Consider the following 25,803-nt stretch of genomic DNA (forward strand, 5'->3'; position numbering starts at 1 on the left):
TGCCCAAGGTCACTCCCGGTCTCTGAACCGCACGTGACGACTATCCATCACTCCAAACCTGAAAATGTTTAACAATGGGGGATGAGATAAATCTCAATAAGCAGACAACCTAAACCCTACCTAGGCCAATGCGTACCCAGACAAGTCTCAACATGCAATCTAACCATCGACGTACTAGAAATCACATAAACATACTTACCTCGCTTCTAATCATTCGCCAACTCTGCATATTAGTCAACTCACTATAAGCAATAATATTCCAAGAATACATTACAATCACTCGAGCACCAAACACACGTGCGTTCACCCAATTCAATCGAGCACATTCCACATGCATGTCCATTCAACTATCCACGACCCGCGTAAACACGCCTCAGGTCCTTTCCCACAGCCCACGTCAACACGCCTTAGGCCCATTCTCACAGCCCGCGTCAACACGCCTCAGGCTCATTCTCACAGCCCGCGTCAACACGCCTCAGGCTCATTCTCACAGCCCGCGTAGACACGCCTCGAGCCCATTCTCACTTTCCGATGACCCACGTAAACACGCCTTAGGTCCAACTTTCTTTCCAATGACCAGCGTAAACATGCCTCAGGTCTTTTCTTGCCTTTCTCGCCACACCCGCATAACCACGCCTCAGGTTGGCAGCCCTCCGATCAATCCAGGCTTTGTCCAATGACCCGCGTAAACACGCCTCAGGTCTATCCTGCCTTCCACAGCCAAGCACATGTGCCACATAATGCATTCATTCAATTTCCATGTCTTTCACGTAATCAAATATCACACAACCATTTCCAAACAACCACAATACAATTCGCCATTGAATCAAATCAACCCACACGTACTATAAATTGATCACGCTTTCAACAATTCAAGTCACAATTCGCCAAGCTTGCTCGGCCCCACCTAGGCCAACAATTCCAACTCACAACCAAGCACATTTAACTCGAAGACAAGCTCTAAACTCGAGCACAAGAGCAACAACGATTCCGCCACGACATAACCCACATAACATCACGATTTAGATCGCAAACCAAGTCACAAACTCATCAATGTCAGCCCAACTCAACAAGCACTAACAACCGCCAGTCGAGCATTGAATTACACGCAAACGATCATTAAACACCACGCAATTTTCCAGCATCAGTCGGCCTAAAAAACAGTCATAAACCACCCCAAATCAGCCCCCAATTCTTCCTCAAACACGACACCCTTCGGTTCAACAACTCGCCAACGATTAAGCACAATTCCTACCATCAAATAGCCCTACCACAGCACACACAACACCACTATTCAGACCGCTATAGCAACATATGAAAGATCAACATTCCCACCTACGAACTAGCCCCCACCAGCCCACGATTAGCACACAAAACAATCCCTAATCGGCCATAGATCCACTTCTAATTGCTCCTAAACAAGTCCGACAATACCCGAAGTCCTAGGCGAAGTTTAGAGTGTCGCTTACCTCGGGCCTAAGCGAGAACGGTCAAGCGTAGAGGGCAGCAAGACTGCCGGAATGGAGCAGCAGCAGCGTCGCCACAGCCGTGACTCCGGCGGACCCGTGGCAGCTCACGGCGGCGACGAACGAGTGGCTGCCACACGGGAGAGGAAGCGGACAGGGGACTGAAGCAGGGGCGTCTGCTGGGCTCACGGCCGGAGGTCAGCTAGGCGATGGCGGAGGCTTGGCCACAGCCGGGACAGTCCGGCCAAGGCTGAGCTAGGGCGGCGCTGGCTATCCAAGCGAGCACGGCGGCTGCAAGTGGTCGAGCAGGGTTGCTGGGTGGTGGCGGACGGAGCAGCGGCGGCGGCCGAAATGGCGGCGTGCAGCACCTGGACGAGGCGGAGCCGGGGAGAGCTCAAAACAAGGGAGGCGTCGGGGAGGAAGGAAAAAGCAGGGGAAAGGGAGGTGGTGGCGGACAAAGGGGGTAGCTGGGCGGTGGAGGTGGCTGAGGGGAGAGGTCGGGTGGTGGAGGCGGATCGGCGGCGGCCGGAACGGCGGCACACGGCGGCGGCGAAGCTGGGGGCCCGAAACAGGGAAAGGCACCGGGGAAAGAAAAACAAGGGGAAAAGGAAGGTCACGCAGCGGCCGGAAGCGGCATCGCAGGTAGCTAGGTGACAGAGGACAGGCCCGCGGACGGATGGGCAACGCGGGGCCGCGGCGGACGCAGCGGCGAGCTGATGCTCGCGTGCAGTGCGGGCAGGGCCGGCGACTGGCGGTCGCGGGCGACGAGCGGCGGTGCGGCTCTGTCGGGCGACGGTGGCGCGAGGCGGATGGCGATGGGCGGTCGGCGGCGACTGGTCAGGCGAGCAGAAGCAGAAGCAGAACCAGTCGGCCGAAAAACCAGGGAAGAAGAAAAAGGAAGAGAGAGAAGGAGAAAGGGTTGGGTCTGTCAGGGGGAGGGGACGTGTGCGTGATGGTGGGGGGGGGGAGGGGGGGAACGTGTGCGGAGGGGACGCGGCAGAGAGAGAGAGAGAGAGAGAGAGAGAGAGAGAGAGAGAAGAGAACAAAAGTCAACGCAATAATTGTGCGATCCAACGGCCCACATTCAAACCCAAAATCGATCTAACAGTCCACGAAAATCCTAAATAATAATTAGGAAAAAGGGCCAAAAGAATTCAAATAAAACACACTACGAGGGAGGTCTACTAGTCCAAATTCGCATCCGGTCAAAATTTCACTTTTCACATATCCCGGGCAATATCGAGGCTAGCCACAACAATATTGACACCGTCCAATTAAATTCGTCCCGGAACTCCAAAAAATTTGACACCAAAATTCGAGCTCTAAATAACGGTCAAATTCGATCAAATGCGATTATAGCGAAATCTCAAATTTAAAAATAACCCGAGAGTGATCATTTCTATGCGAGATTTTACTATAAGCACACTGACGAAATACACGTTTTATAAATCCAAAAAATGGGTCGAAATTCGGAATGTCACAACACCTGTAACAAATTTACCCGTTGTTAGTTTCCGTTCAATTTTATTGTCAAATTGCTAAGTTGGATGATACGTGGCAGTTGACGGGTATACCAATTTGGGGTTTTTCTCTCCATTTGTCATAGGTGTACCAGTTTGTGATTTTTTTGTGGTATTAATCTAATTTAACGGAAACTAATAGAAGGTAAATTTGTCACAAATGTAACGGTTTGGACTTTTTAATGGTAAAAAAATTAGTTTTGGGTAAATTTGTCATATGTCTACCAATTTGGAGGCTTTGGGTGGTCAAAAAATTAGTTTGGGATAAATTTATCATAGGTGTACCAGTTTAGGATTTTTCGTGGTATTAACCCTTAAGCAAAAACACTTGCACCCTCAATGTACCTGAGTTCTTCTGTTAATTTTGTCAGTTTTATGTGGACAAAAAATTTCATATGGCTTTGTTTATCCTATTGTTAATCTTACATGATAGTTAACAGAAATGACACGTAAATTTTTCTTCACTAAATCCTAAATGAGTTAATAGAAGGACTAAATCAAAATAAAAATTTTAAGACTCAAATACATTATTATGCCAACTTTTAGGACTCCCACAGTCCCACTATAATTATTTTGTATTTTTTTATTTGTAATGACTAAATTCAAAATTATAGGCTTCTTTAACTTTTATTTTTTAAGGAATCAAATTTGTCTAGAATCAACACTACAGGGTACATTACAATTAGGGACAGATCTGGACTTTTGATCAAGGGGTGCATTCGTTTCGCGAAAAATGAGTGATTGAAAAAAGAATTTCCGAAAAATAATTGCTTATATCGTTTAGAAAAATTAGTTAATGGAAAAATTTTCATCATCAATAACAATTTATGCCTAACTATTTTCGTGGGCAATGAAAAAATTTACATTCAATTAATTTTCTAAATGATATAAGAGATTATTTTTTGAAAAATGTTTTCCAAATTACTCATTTTCTTTGAAACGAACTCATAGTATCTTTCCTTCTTCCGTAAATCTTACGATAAGTATATGTTAGAAAGTAATGTCAACTTTGATCCTTTTTTCCTTCTTTTTATATTTTTAGCTATTAGAAATTAACTTTACTTACATCAAACGGTTTAATTGTTAAAAAAGATAAATGTTAAAAGATTGTCATTTAAAGGTTTTAGACCATTTATGAATATAATCTAATTGTTTGCTGGTGAAGTAAAAAAGATGTCCTTTTAAGGGGGGAAAAACAGAATGTCTATAACTCGAAAAAAGTACCATGATGGTCCTTTTATATGTTTTCGGCTAGGCTCTTACGCAATGTATCATCACTAAAGCACAATTTTTCAGTTACAAAAGATGAATTCCCATTAATCAAGCAAAATACACACACATGTTACATATTTATATATAGTTCAAGGACAACTCTGTTGTTTAATATAGTTAGCAAGTACATAGGGACTAATAAAGTTTTAAATTGCAATGGTGAGGCCCTGCGATACACATACTGATATAAAGACATTGAGAAAATGACATTACAAGTGGTATAACTTTTGTAAGATGCTTCCTTTGATGTTATAACTTTTCATTCAATCATTTGAATGTCATAATTTTGAAAAAAAATGTTCACTTTTATGATGTCGGTCACCAACGTGGCTTGCAGGGAAATGATGTAATCAAAACAATTTAGGAGCAATGTCGTTTGGCACTTTCTTACGCCAAATTAACAAATTGGGGTTAAATGCAATTCCAATCCTAACCTTAACCCAGCTTTCTTCTCCATGGCCATTAGTGAAATCGAAAGGAAGGACATCGTCACGAGTCCCCTGCACACCTTAACCACGACCCCGAGTGCAGCACCTAGCTCCTTTGTCAATACCTAAAATACCGGTCCAATGCCCACTAGAATACCTGGGATCGGTAGCGGTGCTGCCTTCAGCACCTTCGCTCCAAGGGCATCCTTTAACGGCACTTGCTGGAAAAAAACTTGCTGCCGTTGGAACTAATTTAGGATTAGGTTTAGGGTTTGAATTGAATTTAGCCCCAATTCATCATTTGGAGGGAAGGAAAGGGCTAAAAGTCTTCGTTTCTACACGGTTTTGATGACATGATTTCTCCGACGAGTCATGTTTGACGGAGAAGAAACAGCCGGTATAGGTAAATAGACAGGCACTGAAGATGGAGGAGAAGGCTCCTGTAAGAGGCCCATTTACATACCTCCCATTCGTCAAATTATATTTTGGGCTTTATTAGTATAACAGTCTTTGGGTCACTATGAGATTAATAACATGTTGTGAGCCACAAATCTTTAAAGGAATGAACCCTATAACAATTTCTAATTATTCGTTATTTATTTTTTTGTGGTCTAAAACATGTTATTAATCTCACAGTAGACTCACTACAAAAAAATAAGGGATTAGCGACGAATTTTGCGACGAAAAATTTGGCAAAATTTGTCGCAAATCGAATTTGCGACGAAATTAGCGACGGAAAAAATTCCGTCGCTAATAGGTCGTTGCAAAATTTTGCGACGGAAAAAAATTCGTCGCAAATTAGCCACGAACACTATCTGTCGCAAAATTCGTCGCAAATTTAGCCACGAACTTTATTTGTCACAAAATTCGTCGCAAATTTCATCGCAAATTTAGTCACAAATTTCGTCGCAAATTTAGTCGCACATTTCGTCGCAAAATTCGTCGCAAATTAGCCACGAACTATATCCATCACAAAATTCGTCGCAAATAATTCGTCGCAAAATTCATCGCAAATAATTCGTCGCAAATTAGCCACGAACTTTATTCGTCGCAAATTTAGCCACAAACTATATTCGTCGCAAAATTAGCCACGAACTTTATTCGTCGCAAAATTCGTCGCAAAATGTATTCGTCGCAAGTTAGCCGCGAACTTGATTCGTCGCTACTTATTCATCGCAAATTAGCCACGAACTGTAATGGTCGCAAAATTCGTCTCTAAATATTCGTCGCAAATTTTACACCATTTGGGCCATCAAATCTTATCCATATCAATAGCTATGCATTAATGAACATCATGTAATACATTCAAAACAATCAAAGGACACGAGACAACCATAGATTCCGCTTCAGAAACAGAAATCGAACAAACCAGATACAATGCCATATAATTGAAAAATATAACTGAAGGAAAGATGCTAGTCCGTAGAAAATAATGATAAATACAAAGTTGCAAAGTCCGACATGATGCTATTTGATATCCAATCTTATAATACATTCAGAACATTCATAGGAGGCGGGACAACCATAGATTCTGCTTAAAAAACGAAAAATTGACAAACCAGACACAAGATTGGGCAGCTTTAGTACTCGGCAGGACACCAAAAGCAGTCACTTTTGTCGACACCTGATGAAATGTGGATACATAAATAAAGATATTCAATCAGTCCAGAGTATAAAAGAAGCGTTTATGCATGGATGTGGAACTAGGTATAAAAAAATAAGTAAGAGGGCTAACAAAAAAGCGTTTCAGGACGAACATCAATGTTCTTACATATGAATATGAGTCAACTTTGACATCCACTGTAGTTTTTTCACCCTTGTAAACCGTATTTCTGTCACCTAGGAAAAATTATATCCTTGTCCAAATAGCATTCAACAGTTTAATGACTTAGAGAGGTGAATTACCAACACCAATTCCCAAGAAGAGAGGACTCAAAGTCAATTAAGGCATGTATTTTATACAATGTTCAAATATCATGATTTTTTTTAACAAGCATGTCATCCTGGGATCTCTAAATTTTTAGTTTTTCGCAAGCAAAGAACCTAGTTGTAAGAAAGTTGTGCACAAAAAGTAATTGTAGGGCAGGAACATATTAGGTGAAACTGCACTTATGTCATAAAAGATTGTGAAGCAAGCTTACCCCCGATTTTGGGAATTTTAACTAGAAAGGACCAAGAAAATCATCATCATCATCAGCAATCTCAGCATCATTGTGTTGCTCATCATTGTGCCCATCACCTATTGGATTGGCGGGAGGTACAGGAGGAACCTCATCGCGATTGAGGTTGAGGTGTCGCATAACGATTTGCATTTGTTGTTTCAAATCATTTATTTCTTCGTCCTTCTCTACAAGTATATTTTTCAGTTGGTTCAATTCTTGGGTCAATTGCTCGTCATGTCATGTCCTCCTTTGACCAGTCGCATTGGATGATGAAGTTGCAGCATGATTCGGCATGTATATCCTTGACAAGGATCCCATTCCAAATATTTTTTTCTTTTTTCATCCCACCCGTTGCCTCCACCCATAATACCATACTGTCAACTGATGGCTCAGACGCAGCAACACCATCACCACCACTAGCATTGCTCATTAAAAGTTCATCATATTTTTCCTACATTAACATTATAGATGAAAATAAAATAACTTCTTCATATATATATATATATATATATCTACCATAAATATTAAAAGCATTCACGATTTTCATTCTAGTTTCCATAAAGTCCAAAGTATAACCTTACATACCTTAATAGCTTTTGCTCGATCGCCAGTCCATGTCTTATCTTTCTTTTGAAATGTGCGTTCAAATGTAGCTGCAAATGTCGGTTTCGTCCCCAATTCATGTGCCTACAAAATGTAAACATGAGTAATTGAATTAAATTAACTTATAACTTATTTAACAGACTTACCATTCGTTTGCGATGCTCCCCACTGTTGATAGAGCCCCCAGCATATGTGGCAGACCCTTCACTAGAACTAGAAGATCGATTCTTTTTATTCTGCTCGCTGATTTGCTGACTCTTTTCAGTTTCCCAAATTCTGTTAATTTCTGTCCAATTGTCAGCTGTAATGAAAGCCGGCTTCACTTGCTTGATCTTCGCTCTATTCATCACATTTCGTATGTGATCACCGACTTTCTTATGAAAAATTCTTCTCACTTCATTCTCTTCCTCTTCATCCCACCTGAACTTTCGCTGCAATCAATACAAAAAAAACTGAAAGTTATTATGATGGTCACATATCCATTACCATGCACCAGATAATTCGGTGATAGATTTTGTAAAGTTCATCTCGGGGAAAATATCTGGTCCCTTTAGTACCGAAAACTAAAGAGTTGTTCTGGTCCCTTTACATCATTCTTAACCATCAATATACTACACCGAACTTAGTTGGTGAGAAAATAGAATATCTAAAACTTACCTTGAACTCATTCCATCACAAATCTTTCACTTCTTGTGGAGCACTTCTGTAATTAATATACTGCCCCATCCAATAGTTTTTGACTATTTTATTCAGTTCCCTCACAACAAACGGAGCATCCGTGAATCTGCAAACATACGGATATTGTGCAACATCGACAATTCAGTTGACATCCATATCTAAAACCATAAATATTACATATACTAAAAAAAATGAAGTACTTACGAATCTCTAAATAGGCATATCATGAATCGGTTATCTTCTTCACCTGTGTTTCCGTCATTATTCGATTGTTGCGTTGAATAATAAGGTGGAACGGAAGGAGAGGGAGCTAAAGGAGATGGAACTGGAGGAGATTCAGTTCGCATGTGGCCAAGTCCCCTAACATGTTCTTGAGTGTTGGAGGAAGGGCCAACGTGTCCATATTGTCCATCAGCATATAGTGGTTGAGGGTTAGATGAAAGGACAGGGGAAGAGGAAAGGGACGGGGACGAGGACGAGGAAGGGGCTGGTCTTCTATGCATGTGACCTCCACGTTTATACTGACAAGTAGGAAGGTTAGACAAATACGTAAAAAAATATGAACACGTATTACGGACACATAATGACGTACATGACGAAGTTTACCATTTTGTTTTAGAAGCAGAAAATGTTTCCTTTTAATTAGCCAATGCCGAGTGTTTATGACGTGCAATTTCCTATGAACAAATATACTATGAATCGCACTTATTTTGATATCAAACATCAATATATGAGCACGATATGCCATGCTAAGCCGGCAATAGCCATAATTAACCACACGATCCACTTTCAAACCACACGATAATTCATCAAGTACAAGATCAACCATGAAACATCAATTTCAGCCATATGATCTTCGTTCTCGGCCACACGATCATCAATCAACCCACACGATCAGGCCATAGTTAATCAATCAGCCACAATTAAGCAAATCAACCACACGATTAACCTAATTAACCATACGATTGGCATTAAACAACTAAGGGTGCGAATGGTAATCATTCTGCTCCAGAAATCAAATTGTTGCCAGAAATTGATTTTTCGCATTCTTGCCAGAAATTGAATTTTGAAGGAGAAATCTGTTCGGTAAAACATGACTAATTCTGCTCCCGAAATTGATTTTCTGGAACAGAACTCTGTTTTGATTTGTTGAATTTTTTTACACTTAAAAAAATTTAAATTTTACTCAAACTGGGAGGCTAAAGGTATTATAAGCCATTCTGTAAAGTTTTGAAATTTTGGATTTTTTAAATTTTTTTTGGGCACGTAAAAAAAATTTTCAGCCTAAAAATGGGTGGCCACAAGTATTCTAAGCCATTTTGTGAAGTTTTGAAATTTTTGAAAATTTTAATTTTTTATGGGGACCTAAAAAAATTTAAATTTCACTCAAAGTGAGTGGCCACAGATATTGTAAGCCATTTTGTAAAGTTTTGAAATTTTGAATTTTTTTTTATTTTTGAACTTTTTTGGGCACCTAAAAAAATTTAAATTTCACTCAAAGTGGGTGGCCATAGGTATTAGAAGCCATTCTGTGAAGTTTTGAAATTTTTGATTTTTTTAATTTTTTTTGGCATCTAAAAAAATTTAAATTTCACTAAAAGTGGGTGGCCACAGGTATTCTAAGCTATTCTGTGTAGTTATGAAATTTTTATTTTTATTTTTTAATTTTTTTGGGCACCTACAAAAATTTAAATTTCACTCAAAGTGGGTGGCCACAGGTATTCTAAGCCATTCTGTAAAGTTTTGAATTTTTAATTTTTTAATTTTTTTGGGCACCTAAAAAAATTTAAATTTCACTAAAAGTGGGTGGCCACAGGTATTCTAAGCCATTCTGTAAAGTTCTGAAATTTTTTAATTTTTTAATTTTTTAATTTTTTTGGGCACCTGAAAAAATTTAAATTTCACTAAAAGTGGGTGGCCACAGGTATTATAAGCCATTTCTGTGAAGTTTTGAAATTTTTTAATTTTTTAATTTTTTTTGGCCACCTAAAAAAATTTAAATTTCACTCAAAGTGGATGACCACAGGTATTCTAAGCCATTCTGTGAAATTTTTAAATTTTTAAATTTTATTATTATTTTGTAATTTTTTTGGGCACCTAAAAAAAATTAAATTTCACTCAAAGTGGGTGGGCACAGTTATTTTTAGCCATTTTGTGATATTTTGAAATTTTGGTTTTTTTTTATTTTAAAAAAAAATTCACCAAATTTGATATTTTACCAAAATCTGACTTTTTTTAATTTTCTGGAATTTTTTTATGAATTTTTCTAGAATTTTTCAATTTTAATGCATTTTCTGAAAAAATTCTTAATCAACCATACGATCGTCATTGAACGCTTAATCGGCGACATAATCGACAAATTAACTAGGCGAACATCGATCAAAGTCACATGCAATCCTAAAATCGGCCCTTAACTTAGCCAACCAATCCGACACTAAACAATCCCTAAACAAGTCCGATTAATACTCATTATACTATGTAGGGTTTAGGGAGTCGCTCACTTGGTTCAAGGCCAAGAAAAACCAAACAATAATAATATTTTGGGTGATCGGCCAGTGTCGGGCTCGGCGCGGGCCCAAGTGGTGGCTAGTCGACCAGGCGCTCGGCCACGGCCGGGCTAACGACGGTGGAGCTGGGCGGCGACAGTGTCGGGCGGCGGCTGGGCGGCGACGTCTTCGGGTGGCGGCTGGGCGACGACGACGTCGAGCGGCGTCGGGCGGCTATTGGGCGGCGGCGCTATGAGCTCGGGCGACGGCGTCGAAGGCGGCGGGCCGGGCGGCGACAACGTCGGCGGCGGGCGGGCGGCGACGGCGTTAGTGGGCTGCTGGGGGCTGCGAGGCGCGCAGGCGAGCTGGGCGGCGGCGAGCTCGGCCTGGCAAGCGGTGAGCACACGCGCGGGCAGTCGACGACGGCGACGGCGGGGATGGCGAAGGCAACTGCGAGCTATCAGGCGCGGAGGCGACAAGGGCGACGGTGGGCTGGCGGACTCGGCGACGACAACGGGAAGAAGAAGAAGAAGAAGAGAAAGAGGAAAAGAAAAAAAAGAAGAAGAAGGGAAAGTCTGACAAAAGAAAGAAGGGACGTGACCGGGGGTGCATGTGCGCTGGTAGGGGGAGAGAGAGAGAGAGAGACGAGCGAAAAAATTTGAAACACGCGCAAATGTGATTGCGACGGATTTTGCGATGGAAAAAAAATCCATCGCAAATTTGCGACGGAAAAATAAAGGGCATTTCAAAAATAAAGGATCCGCCGCAAATTTGCGACGGATTCAAAAAATAAAGGGCATTTTTGAATTCGTCGCAAATTTGCGACGCATTTCAAAAATAAAGGATCCGCCGCAAATTTGCGACGGATTCCAAAAAATAAAGGGCATTTTCGAATCCGTCGCAAATTTGCGACGGACAGATTGCAACGGAAAAATATTGTCCGTCGCAAATTTACGACGGACAAAAAAATCCGTCGCAAATTTGCGATCGACAATCTCTGTCCGTCGCAAATTTGCAACTGAGAGATATCGTCCGTCGCAAATTTGCGACGGACAATATTTTTCCGTCGTAAATTTGCGACGGACAATATTTTTCCGTCGCAATTTTGGGACGGAATTTTTTTCCGTCCCAAATTTGCGACGGACGATATTTGTCCGTCCCAAATTTGCGACGGACAATATTTTTCCGTCGCAAATTTGCAACGGACCATATCTGTCCGTCGCAAATTTGCGACAGACCATATCTGTCCGTCGCAAATTTACGACGGAATTATTGTCCGTCGTAAATTTGCGACAGACAATATTTTTCCGTCACAAATTTGGGACGAAATTTTTTTTCCATCTCAAATTTGCGACGGACAATATTTTTCCGTTGCAATTTTTGGACGGAATTTTTTTCCGTCCCAAATTTGCGACGGACGATATTTGTCCGTCGCAAATTTGCGACGGATCATATCTATCCGTCGCAAATTTGGGACGGAATTTTTTTTTTCCGTTTGAGACGGACAATATCTGTCCTTCGCAAATTTGCCACTGACGATATCTGTCCATCGCAAATTTGCGACGGACAATATTTTTCCGTCGCAAATTTACGATGGAATTATTTTTCCATCGCAAATTTCCGGCGAATTTATTTCGGATTCCAAAAATAAAGGACATTTTCGAATCCGTCGCAAATTTGCGACGGATTCGAAAAATTGCAGTGAATTTTCCGACGATCAATTACATTAATAAGAATAATCGACAACAACAATAATGATAATAACAATATCAATAATAATAATTACGCAATAATAATTACACATCATTAGTGTTTTGTCACAAAAATTTTAATCTTCGTCTTCGTCTTCATCTTGATTTGCTTCTTCGTCCTCGTCTTAATCTTGATCTTCATCTTCTTCATGAGCATCATCTTCATCGTCTGTCTCAAAATCAGATTCTGAACCATATTGTACATTTAATTCGCAAATTTCAGTTGGATCCACATCTATCATTGCTCCACATGGATCTCGTAATGTTGGAATGTTATATTTCTCAATTTCAACAGTGTTACAAACTTACTCTTGTTGATAGGCTTTATCCTTCCAGTGCTCCTCGATTTTTCTCCGTGCTTTGATTTTACATACAGCCCACCAATCAGCTTTGTCACATTTCAAACTAGGATATGATGTATAACATACTTGAATTGCTTGTTGTGCCAAGATAAATAGTTCATATTTCATATACCTTTTCTTGTGATTTATTTCAACCAAATTAAACTTCGTATGCACCTTCATTCCTTTGACGGGGTCGAACCACCTACACTTAAATAACACAACCCGCATCATTAAAGGTCCAGGGTACTCTATCTCTATGATTTCATCCAATAAGCCATAAAAATCATCTTTTGAACTGCCACCATTGGATGACCGAACAGACACATCACTATTCATTGTGGCTTTTCCCATTCCATATTCTTGAGTGTGAAAATTATATCCATTTATGAAATATGCTGGCCAACTTCGTACTCTTAACTGTGGACTCCATGACAGATGATATAGCAATCCTTGCTCTCCAAGTTCATCATGATTACTGTGAACCTAAGGTTACACACACAAAGTCAATAATATATATTTTAATAAATGATGTATAAAATTTAATAACTTGGTTTTGGTCCATAGGCAACTTATGTATGTTTTGAACCATGCTTCAAATTGTTCATTGCACAAACGGTCAAACTCATTTGGTGGTAGTCCATACATTGAAGTTTGGAAAATCCTAGTAATAAATACCATTTATATATTAGCAAATATTTGACACACAATACATATATTTGCAAATTTACACTTACTCGAAGAATGGCTCGACTTCTGGGCAGTTCAGTAAAATATATGTATGGGCTGCATGCAATTCTTCGCCTGTTAAGTAACGAAACTGACATGCGCTGCTTGGTCGACCCAGATAATTGAAAATAGAGAATGCTTTGCAATTGAGATCAATGGGGCCCTCATCATTTCTGCCTGCTCTCCACCTCTTGCACTGCACGTGCGGCTCAAAATAGTATGATGCAAATGTTGTCACTTCTTCCACAATATATGCATTACAAATTAAAATTTCAACACATGCCTTATTCTTCACTTTTTTCTTCAAATGATATAAGAATCTAGTTGCAATAGAAAGAAGCTTATCGGAACATAATATATAATAAAGTAATTTGAACTTTATTTTAAAAAAAATTGCCTCTCAAATGGATACATCCATCGAAATTGGACGGGACCTGCAACTTTGGCCTCATAAGGCAAGTGAACTAAGAGATGCTCCATCAAATTAAAAAACGATGGAGGAAATATCCTTTCTAAGTTGCAAAGAATAATTGGAATATCTCTCTCCAGTTTCTCCATGTGTGATGCTTTTAACACTGTCGAGCAAATATCATGTAGGAAATTGCTTAACTCTATAATGGCGTCCCATACAAAGTTCGGTAGAACTTCCTTGAAAGTTATTGGAATTAGTCTTTCCATCAATGTGACAATTATGACTCTTCAAACTTGTCAACTTGCATTCATTCAAATCAACACATCTCCCGAGATTCGAAGCATATCCATCAGGAAACCGCACAGATTTCAGCCATTGACAAACAACTCGCCTCTACTCCTTATCCAATGTATAAACTGCTTTAGGTTTTGGTCCCCTGTTGCTTGCATCCACATCTAGTGTTGGCCGATCACAAATATCTCTTATATCTTTTCTTGCGTTCAAGTTGTCTTTTGTTTTTCTGGGGACATCCATCACTGTATTTATGACATTGTCGAAAACATTCTTTTCTATGTGCATGACGTCAAGATTATGATGAATAAGATGGGCCTTCCAATATGGTAGATCCCAAAATATACTGCGTTTTGTCCACTTATGTGTACTTCCGTACGCAAAAGTCGTACCGTGAGGGTTCTGAACAACAGTTGTAAAGTCCTGCACCCGCTCCCAAATTTGATCGCCGGTCAACCTCAATGGTGGAGGTGTTCTTTCACTCCTATTCTTGATGAACTCTTTTTTATTCCTTCTGAATGTATGATTTATCAGTAAAAATTGTCTGTGACAGTCAAAATAGCTGGGCTTCTTTCCATGTTTTAATCTAAATGACTTTGATCTCTCCAAACAAATTGGACATCCTAATATCCCAGCTATACTCCATCCAGATAACATTTCGTAAGCTGGAAAGTCATTTATCGTCCAAAGAGGAGCAGCCTTCATTACAAATGTTTGATCGGTAGAAACATCATATGTAAGGACGCCTTCCTCCCATAGCCGTTGTAACTCTTCAATCAATGGTTGCATATAAACATCTATTAACTTTTTCGGATTTTGCGGGCCAGTCACGATCAATGTCAAAAACATATAAGGTGTCTTCATGCACATACCAGGTGGAAGATTGTACGGCGTTAAGATAACTAGCCAACATGAATAACTTTTTCCTGATTTCCCAAATGGGGCAAATCCATCAACACAGAGACCTAACCTGATGTTTCGAGGCTTTATCGCAAACTCAGGGTATGTTCTATCAAAATGTTTCCATGCCTCTGCATCTGAAGGATGACACATTAGACCCTCTTCTGTTTCATAATTTGCATGCCAAGTCATGTGTTCAGCAGTGGCTTAAGACGCATAAAACCTTTGCAATCTGGGGATTAAGGGCAGATAAAACATTTGCTTGCATGGTCTACGCTTCTGATTATGACCCTGCCTCATGTTAATCTTGTACCTAGGTTGGCTACAGAATTTGCAAAATTCTGCATTTTTATCATCTCTCCAATATAACATACAACCCCTACTACATACATCAATCCTTACAACCGGAAGACCTAAGTTATCCGCTTTGAGCTTTTTCATATCGTAAAAATCACTTGGCATGATGTTATTACGAGGCATTGTTTCCTGCATTACTTCAACAAAAGAGTTGAAGCAATCTTGCGACACATTATGCTCTGACTTGATATTTAACAATATTGCTGTCACTGATAACTTAGTATGGTTGTCACAACCTGCCCATAAAGGTTCATCTGCTGCTTTCAACACTTTTCAGAACTGATTAGATGAAAAAGTTCCATTACACACATTCTCATCAAAACCCGTTACTCCTATCTCTTCCAATTGTGTTGCATGACTAGTACCCACTTGTTCAAGTGTAGGAGTAAAACTAGTACTTGCATGGTTCGATTCTGAAACAAAATTCTGACCAACTGCATCAATCACCATCCTCTCATATGGGTTCAATTGGTCATAATAGCTACATTCTTCCCTAACTAAAAATTGGTCACTTCTTCGATATCCTTCATCAGATATAAATGGTTCACCATGGCAAGTCCAATTATAATAATTCGGAGTAAACCCAAATCTACAAAGATGTTCTCTAACTTTATCACATACATTAAATTTACCATTACTGCACTTTTTACACGGACACCTTAACTTATTTCCATCCATGAACTCATATTTACTACTAGCAAAGTCTAAAAATAGTTCCAACCCAGTACGAAACTCATCGGTCAATCCTCGACGTCCAGGTAAGTTCTTATTATACATGCAAGCCCTGTCTCTTTGCATTGTGTCTGTATTAAAATAAAAAAATCTCGTAAAATATTTAAAATATCATATCTACTGTTCTTAATTAAAACCATAAAATTATGAAAATTAAAATTTTGTTTTTCACTCAACAATTACTTTGAAATTGAAAAAATTGAAATATTACCATGTAGAGAAGACTTACCCAAATATTTGAATGAAATTTTGGTAGCAGAAAGTAATCAATTTAATGAGAATTGCAACATTCACTTAGATTGCGAGACCTTCAATTGGACACGTAGCTAAATAAAAGAAAAATCACTTAACATTCATTTTTTAATAATTTTTTTATTTTTTCCGAATTTTTTTAATTTTTTTCCCATTATATTTTTTTCCGGTCGCCAGTCCGGCGAACGGCTAACGCTGACGAGGCCGAGCGGCATCGCCATGGCCGCCGGTTGACCTCGCCGTCGCCTAGATCTGGGCGACGGCGACGACCATAGGGGGAGGCCGAGCGGCCTCGCTGGAGCGGCCTCGCCCAGAACTGGGGGAGGCTGAGCGGCCTTGCTGTGGCCGCCGGTCGACCTTGCCGTCGCCTAGATCTGGGCGACGGCGAGGTCGACTGCCACACCTGGGCGACACCGCCGGTCGACCTCGCCGGCCATGGGACGAGGCCGCTCGGCCTCGCCCAAATCTGGGGGAGGCCGAGCAGCCTTGCCATTATGACATTCTGAAATTCGACCCACTTGGGATTTATGAAATGAATAGTATAGACGTGCTTGTAGTTAGATCTCGCCCGGAATTGATCACTTCGGGAATACTAACCATTAGGGAAAGACTAATTAGGGACTTAAATTCGCGCAATCAAAGAACTCGATCATGAACCGACTTTCGATCATGAAAATTGTCGAGGTGACATTTTGAGCCAATGTAGGCTGATCCGAGGATAGTTAGGGATCAGTTCTCCATTGTCATATTAGTGGATCGCGGGTGATTCCGCTTGACCACGAAATAAATTGACGAATGACCCTAAACCTATATCAAACGATCGTGCCCGTCGGAACTAGCGATCGATCCTCACGATTAAGTGACAACCGAGGTCGGCACGACCCGAGTAAACTTGTACGTGGCATGATTCAGTATCGGCCACGGGTCAAATGTGCGAATTTTCCCAAAAGCCACCCGTTAGTCTGAGATACGCGAAAGTTACATTATTTAGAACTTAGTCATTAATAGAGACCAAGTTGGGCATTGGAAATTTAGAAAGTCACGACAGATCATTTGGACGATGTTGTCATTTGCCCGGGTAGCCTCGGATTTGCCCGAATCCTTCAGAAAAATTTAATTTTGGTGAGAAATGGAAAATGACCATTTTACCCCTGGAGGTTTGTTAAGGCCAAGTGTATTTGGGGAAGGGCATTTTGGTCATTTCGCCCTAGCCTTAGAAATAGAGATTTTTGGACAATTTTGCCCTTGGACTTTTTGTGAAATTCCCAAATTGCCCTTGGATATTTTGGAAAAGATTCGATCCGGACCGTCGATCTCAAGATAAGATCGAATCTAGGCCATTGATTTGGATTGTGAGAGAGGGGCATGATTGTCTTTTGGCACCTAAATTATTGACTTGGATTATTTAAAGTCAAATCTCTCTCTCTCACTCTCTCACTCCCTCTCGGTAATTTCTCTCTCTCTCCCTCCCGGCCGAGCCTCCCTCACCCCGCCGTGCCCTTGGCCGTCCGGCCTAGCCAGCTGCTGTCGCCGCCCTCCCGTTCAGCCGGAGTAGCCGCGCAGGAGCAGTCGCCGCTCGCCGTGGCCGCTCGCCACCACCACTCTCCACCATCTCTCTCCCATGTTCTGTTTCCCCCCCACCGAAACACCATCACCATTATCCTGTCCTGTTCAGCCGTGGAAGACAGGCCAGCAGATCGCCGCCAGCCACCGCCACTCGTCGTCGCCGTCGCCGTCGCCGCTCGCCGTCGCTGCGTGCCGCCGTGAGGCCGCCGATCAGCCGCCCCCTTTCCACTCTAGCCGAGCTAGCCTAGAGTTCATGTAAGTCACCCCCTAAACCCTATTTAGGATGTCGGGTATCGATAGACGCGAGTAGGGGTTAAATCGGGTTAATTAGTGACGGTTTAGGGGTTAATTAGGGGCTGTTTTGGGGTTAATTGAATGGATTGGTTTAGGGACTAATATTGGCTGAATTGAGGTTGAAATGGTGATGTTTTGGGACTGATTTGAGGTCGAGTTTAGTGCTGGACATCGTGGATTGAATCGATGAGCATTTGGCTCGGTTTAAGGGCATATGGCGTCGGTTTGACGTGTTATGAGGTGGCTGGATTTTGGCACTAATTATAACTCGAAATGAGTGTGGAAATGCTGAAAATGTATTCATTATGTGGCTGTGATTGTGGGCCCGATAGTGGTCTCGTATGTTCGTTGGATTGTGTTTTGGTTGATTGGAATGTGAGTCGTTATGTGCACGCTTGGGCTGAATTGAACTTGATTGTCAATTGGCCGTGTTAGGTGCTTATTAAGCATGAGAAATGTGTGTGATTTGGTGCATGCACGGGCCAAGCGTGATTGGCCAATATATTGGCATGTGGGGTGTTGAGCATGTGAACGAGTGAGAAATCGCGTGTGGTACGGTATGTGTGGTTACGGAAATCCCTGAGGCGGTACCATTACGCGGGGAATTGATCCGTCCTGAGGCGGTACGACTACGCGAGACGATGCCCGGTATTACAAGAGGACGGTCAACCTGAGGCGGTACCATTACGCGGGTTGTGTCGTAGGTGGTGGGTGTTGAGCCTAAGGCGGTATCATTACGCGGGCAAGATACACGGCCTGAGGCAGTACCATTACGCGGGCCATGAAGTATTGTTATTATGAGTTAGTTGAAGTGAACCTGAGGCGGTACCATTACGTGGGTCACTGACTAGTTGAGTGGAAATCATGAGTTAGTCATAGTGAACCTGAGGCGGTACCATTACGCGGGTCACTGGCGAGTCGGATGAAAAGAATGTGATGAGGCAAGAACGAGTGCGTGAAATGTAATTAGAACATGCATGTGATTGGAAATTGTACTACTGTGGCTAACGTACAGGTTGCACGCAGGAAAGGCCCAGGTAAGTATAAATTGTGTGCCTGCTATGTGATGGCTGAGTGTGGTTGTGTCTGTGAATGTTTGGAGGTACGAGATAGCCTAGGTGGGGTTTAGGGTGTGTGCTTATTGAGATATGATCTCATGGTTGTTTCAACCAACAATTTCAGAATCCCCGCCTGAGACATGAATCTTTCGCCACTGCCGCCACTGCGTTTTGGGATTCCCATGCACACCGATCACGACGTCGTAGAATACCCTATAGATGACAACATGACTTGGGTTAAGCATACTATGGTAGTTTGGTTAGATATAGGACTACCCCTCTGGTAGGCCCATACGTACACTGCCTGGATGTTCAGAGACGGGATAGATGAGTTCGGTCCCGTCTGTGGCTTCGATGTCCCCTTTAACGGAGTTGGGGATTGGGACCCATCAGCCATACCACCTCCTGATGGAGAGATGACTAGTTTGGAGACTAGTCTGGCGCAGTCTGGGCATCAAGCCGCACCTGCAGCACCTGGACCTCCCGCGGCTGAGCCTGATCCGGAGCCGGAAGAGTCCCAGGTAGGGTACGACCCTATGGATGTGGACCTCGAGGTAATACCCGAAGAAGAACCAGAAGATGAAGACCCTGAGGACGAACATGAAGAGGCACCGGAAGAAGAGCCTGAGGATGAGCCTGAAGAAGACTCAGAGAGAAAACCAGAGGACACACCCGCGGGCGAGCCAGAGTATGAACCAGTGTACGACCCTGAGTTTGTGCTAGAGGACGAGTCTGATGAGGAGCCAGAAGAGGAGCTGTTCGAAGATCCAGCGGAGTCGGGTGATATAAACAACTCGATTGAGATCGAGGCCGAGCCGGAGTCCTCAGAGGAGCAGACAGTTCAGGGGGATTCATATTCGGATGATGAGGAATCAGACTCTGAGTAGACGCCAAGCAGAGGGCGTAGGGGCTAGAGTAGGGGTTGGGAGTAGTTCTTTAAGGTGTTCCATTTTTGGAGATAGGGTATGCTAAGCTACTGATCTTTTTGGATGTCGATGGTGCATAGTATAGATATTCGGTGTGCTTGTACATTATGGGTTGTGTATGTGAATATTGTATAAGTTTGGATGAGCAATGGATATGTTTATTCTCCCTTTTTACCCCAATTGTTATTGTCCGGGTATTTGTGGCTTTCGCTGATTGTCTTAAATCTATGATAAGTTGAATTGGGTCGGCGATACCCTGGGACGTCGCATTATTCGACCAGAGAAGTGGGTCGCGTGCTCGATGGGGTTTGGGGCGTGACAGCCATGGCCGCCGATCGACCACCATAGGGGGAGGCCGAGCGGCCTCGCCCGCCATGAGGGGAGGCCGAGCGGCCTCGGCCCATGGCCGGCGAGGTCTCGCCGGTGGCCGGACCAGCGACCGGCCAAGAAGTTACAAAAAAAAAAATTAGCCAATAAAAAAAAATTTCGAATCCAGTGATGAATAGTTTTGCGACGAACCGTATTCGTTGCCAATTAGTCATGAAATTAGCTACGATACTTACCGGTAGAAAAACTTTACCGAGATTGATTTCTGCGCGCACGGATTATTGAGAGAAACGAAAGAGGGAGAAGGGGGGAGAAAAGCGGGGATGTGAGGAATCAGTACAGAGAGAGAAATTGACGGGTCTGGTGGATATGACGAAAGTTATTTTCCGTCATAAATTACAAATTAGCGACGAATCCGTTTTCGTCGTAAAATCCGTCGCAAATTAGCGACGGTAAAAAAATCCGTCGCTACTTTCGTCGCAAAATGGTAAATTTCGTTGCATAAATTAGCGACGGAAAATAAATCCGTCGCAAAATTCGTTGCAAATTTGCAACGGAAAATTGGTCGTCACTAATTTGCGACGGAATTAGCGACGACCAATTTTCCGTCGCAAATTTGCGACGAATTTTGCCACGGAAAATAAATCCGTCGCAAAGTTTGTCGCAAATTAGCGACGAAAAATTCCCCGTCGCAAAATTCATGTTTGTTTGTAGTGACTGTCACTTAATCATTTCTCTTATATTTTTCTAAGGTTTCGCAGACCCTTTTTTTTCAAATATTTATTAGGTATATATATAATGGATTTGAGGAAGGTTGTAATAACTAAAGCAAAAAAACATCTTTGCCCAAATAAGAGTGCACATATGAACACTTCAATCCTATCACATCATCCCAATAACCAATTTATTCGATCCCTAAAATGCTAAAAAACAAAGAAAAAAAGTTTCAAATTTGAATAGAAATATTCCTATAGAAATTAATAAAATCTATCTATGGAAGGGATGTGAAATTGTGAAAGAGATTCGGTAGAAGAGTCAAATACACAGCGCCCCAACCAGCCTGCGTAGGATGAACCATGTCCCAGAAGAAGCAAGCACCAGGATCCTTACACAGCGTGTACATCTTCTTCCCGTTCGCGTCCACGTTCCCGCAGTTGTACTCGCTGCTCACCCCCATGCAACATGGCTTCATCGGATTCTTGAAGATCGTCGTATTCTCTGCAGAAACGAAATTCGATGTCAGGCGAAGATCAACCGAGAATCGCATCTGTAGAATTCTACGTACGGATGACCCCTTTGAAAGGGCCGTCGAGATCGACGATGACGAAAGTGGAAGAGCTAGTCTCGTTGTTCAGCTTTTCCACGGCCCCCTTCAGCTGCTCGTTGTGGTAGTCCACGAGCAGAACGACAGTGTCGTTGCACTTCTTGAACGACCGGGCGGTGAACTGAGGGAGGCATCCCAAGGGTTGAAGAGCCGCGACCGCGATCTTCCTCACGCCCAGCGAGTACACGCGCTTCATGTTCGCGGCGAGTTGATTCAACACCTTGTCGATGAAGTCTAGCAGCCCCTGTCAGTGTCGTGGAATTCTTACATATTGTATATCATACCGGAACGGAGACGTAAATAGCTTGTCTTCTGCGGCCAAAGTGTGATCGACCTCGACGCATCCTAACGACGAACCATTTTGCTAGGCACATGCACACCATATGGCGCCATATTTTCTACGGAGGCGTTGCTAGTTCTCACCTCAATTTGTGCCCAAGAGCTTGTTTGGGCCTTGTCCCTAGTGATGTCAACTTAATCTAACGAATAATTTAAAATAGACCTCTGAATTAAGTACCCAGGGGTCGCCATTCCTGGCCAAGTAAGTATCGTAGTCGTTGCCGGAGTTGGTGAAGATGGCGACGGAAGATTGGGTGATGCCGTCTCCTATCAGGCTCTCGAAGCGGTCGATCTGGACCGTCATGTTCGGCTCAGAGCTCAAGGTGTTGAACACCCCGGTTCCGCCGTATGCAAAATTCGTGCCAAGCCTGAAGTGTGGCGCGTTCGCCTTTGGCCACCATTCGAGTGGTAAGGGCGACATCACTCTGAAAAATTGAACTGCGAAAGAAGAAGAGGAATTGGAAATTAGAGTGCTAGCTAGAGTGCCTTGGGAATATTGAAGTACTGCTGGCGGAGAAAATGAAAATCTGTTCGAATCTCAGATCACTTGAGAATGTGAGGATGCAAGAAAGAAAGGAGAGCAAGCTGATCCGACATGATTGAAAGAGCAAGGTGAGGAGGTTACGAACAGGTTTACCAACCGAGATAATCGGTGAGGACGAGGCCGTCGGAGAAACGCCCAGACGGAATACCGGGGAAGGTCATGCCGTAAGGCACCTTCCATGACCTCGCCTCCGACTTGTTGTTCCCCGTGTCCGCACATGAGTCCCCGAACACGAACAGCTTCGTCGCTCTGAAAGGGAGCTCGACGCAGTCAGGACAAGCGAGGGTCATGTCGATGATGATGGTGGGGGTGGTTCGGCAAGCCGTGAACCGCCTCGTGCCGTGCGAAAAAAACCAAGAAAGAGAAGCTATCACCACCAGACGCAACAGAATAAGAAGAAGAGGAAGAGCTTTGTAGAGGAATGAAGAAAGATTTAGGGAACCTGCGAGAAGAGAGAAGAGAAGGAAGGAGAGGAGCAGTTCTTGAGTGGCCATAAGGAAAATAGAGAAGGTCAAAGAGAATGGAAGGCAAAATGGATGATGATACTGATACTGAGATCGAGCGTGGGGACTCTTGTTTATATAGTGGTTGAATCGAAGGCAGACGCCGAGGAAAGAGGTGTCTATGAGCGGTTAAGAAGATTTGAGAAATAAAATGAAACTAGGGTTAGATCTCATCTGGTGCAGTTGAATATACGATCTCTCTTTGTTACATAATGCATATCATATCTATCCCAATTTTGGATTGTTGGTCAATGTTTAAAATTATAATGATAAGACGGTATACATGTTAGATTTCACAGATTAAACTGAATGCATATTGTATCGAAATTCATTAAAATGAAGTGGTGTTCCTCTCTCGAGATTATAGGAGATATTGTTCGAATTAGTAAAGTTGCTCTTAGGATTCTTGTAAGCATATCGGCCTATTTAATTCAATTTAGCGGCATCCTTCAATCTCGAAATTTAAAAACTCAATCCCTACACGTTTTGAATATGTTTCAAACTATAGCTACCCAAAGGAATGGTGGCAGATGTTGGATTGCGTAACAAATGGATTACATCGATTACGTTATCGTATTAAAGTACATTAAAATGGAGTTTTTTGAATCCGTAAAGTTACTCTCAAGAATTTGATATTTTAAACTATAACTACTCATATAAATGATTATAGATGTTGGGTTGCGTAACAAATGGATTACAGACGTACAAAATTTCATTAAAATGAAGTTTAGTGGTTCCTCTCTCGAGATTATAGGAGATATTGTGAAACAAATGTGTTTGAATTAATAAAGTTACTTTCAAGATTCGTACAAGCAAACGGGCCTATTTAATTTGATTTAGCAACATCCATCAATCTCAAGAATTAAAAACTCAATTCACTTTTGCATTTTTAAATTTTTAAAAAAGTGAAAGAACGGAATCGGAGCAAGTACATTATTCTATGAAAATTTAAAAACATGAATATTTCAGCAGCACTTTCGTTTTCTTTTCTTCTTCTTTTTTTTTCTCATTAATTAAAAAGATAACTGCTCATTAAATAAATATGATATAACGAAGTTTCTGAAAGAACTCATAATTTGCTCGTATTACTCATGGTACAATGCAAATATATATACAAGGTATTCGTTAACATATTAGGAAAAGGAAAAATCTATAAAAAAAAAAATCCTCATTAGTCATAAGAGATACACCAGATATAGTGCTTGTCGCGACCTCCTCGCGAGCGCGGCCCTCGGGAGGTGTCAACAGCGTTGACTAACAAACAAAAAATAAATCCGAACTAATGATAAGAAATACGCACGTTTGGTTCCTTTGGGCGATTAAGATATATAAGTAATTTTTTATTTTTTAGACTGTGTAATAAATTTATTGCACAACCCACATCTATCACTATTTATTTGGATAGTTGATCAATATTCAAACTATAACTACCCATAAATAATGGTAGATTATTTGGATTGCGTAACAGATTGGTTTCTCTGTTGAAGTCCCAGGAGACATTGTGAAACAAATGGGTTTGAATTGATAGGATTACTTACAAGGTTCTTGTAATCATATGAACCTATTTAATTTGATTTAGCAGCAAAAAGAAAAAAGTGGCATCCATCAATCTCGAGAATTTAAAATCGATTTCCCATACGATTTAAATTTGTCAAAAGAAATTGAAAAAATGGACTCTAAGGGCACGAATGAAAACCATTCTCTTCCCCGGCTCAATAAAAATTTGTTTGATAAGTTATTCTTAAATTTCTGTTCCCGGCAGCTGGCGGCGGATGGACAACGGGCGGCGGATCGTCAGCAGGCGACGATGATGGGGGACGGCGAGCAACGAGAACGAAAGATAAAAAGAGTTGTTATTTCTGTTTCTATTCCAAAAATTGAAAAGTAAACAAAAATATATACTTCCCATTTCCGTTACAAATCTATTTCTAGGCTAAAAATTTATCAAAATGAAAAAATGAGTTGAGTTGCCAAATGGATTTTTGTTCCAAACCTCTTCCGGTAACAAAAAAATAAAAAAATAAGGAAATATAATGATTATCATTTGTGCCCTAAATATTATATCATCACATGAGTAGCAATGCTATAATCGTTTGACATATTGTTCTTTTCGGTCCTACTGCTTCTCACAATGTGCACACCAAAAATGAAAATTAATCGTTTATTTCATGCAAATTTAAGAACGTGAACATTAGGGGTAACGGTTCGGTTCGGTTCGGTTTTCTTGAAAACCGAACCGAACCGAACCGTTAAGGGTGCCTCCTTGAACCGAACCAAATAGGAACCGAATCGAATTGGAACCGAACCGATAAGTCGATTTGGTTCGGTTTAGTTCGGTTTGGTTCGGTTTACTTTTTCGGTTTCTTCTTCTTTTATTTTTTTTCGCACTTCTTCCCTACCCCCTCCTCGTCTTCTTCTTCCGCTCTCTCTTCCCTTCTCTCGCGAGACTGCTTCTTCTTTCTTCTTCCCGTCAAGAAGCAGGTCAATTGATGACCCACCACCAAAAGGCCCCACCGGATCACCACCGGAGTCGGCCATGGAC

General features: G+C 41.8%; 2 pseudogenes; both read right to left on the minus strand.

The window, feature by feature from the left end:
* LOC115679886 (protein ACCELERATED CELL DEATH 6-like) overlaps nt 1-25,803 on the minus strand; it is a 94,161-nt pseudogene that overhangs the window by 33,585 nt on the left and 34,773 nt on the right.
* LOC115679814 (GDSL esterase/lipase At5g03610-like) lies at nt 21,484-23,252 on the minus strand (annotated as a pseudogene).

Source organism: Syzygium oleosum, unplaced genomic scaffold, assembly GCF_021117445.2.
Source record: "Syzygium oleosum isolate NSW1041296 unplaced genomic scaffold, Sole_v2.1 Sole_v2.10, whole genome shotgun sequence".
NCBI lineage: Eukaryota > Viridiplantae > Streptophyta > Magnoliopsida > Myrtales > Myrtaceae > Syzygium > Syzygium oleosum.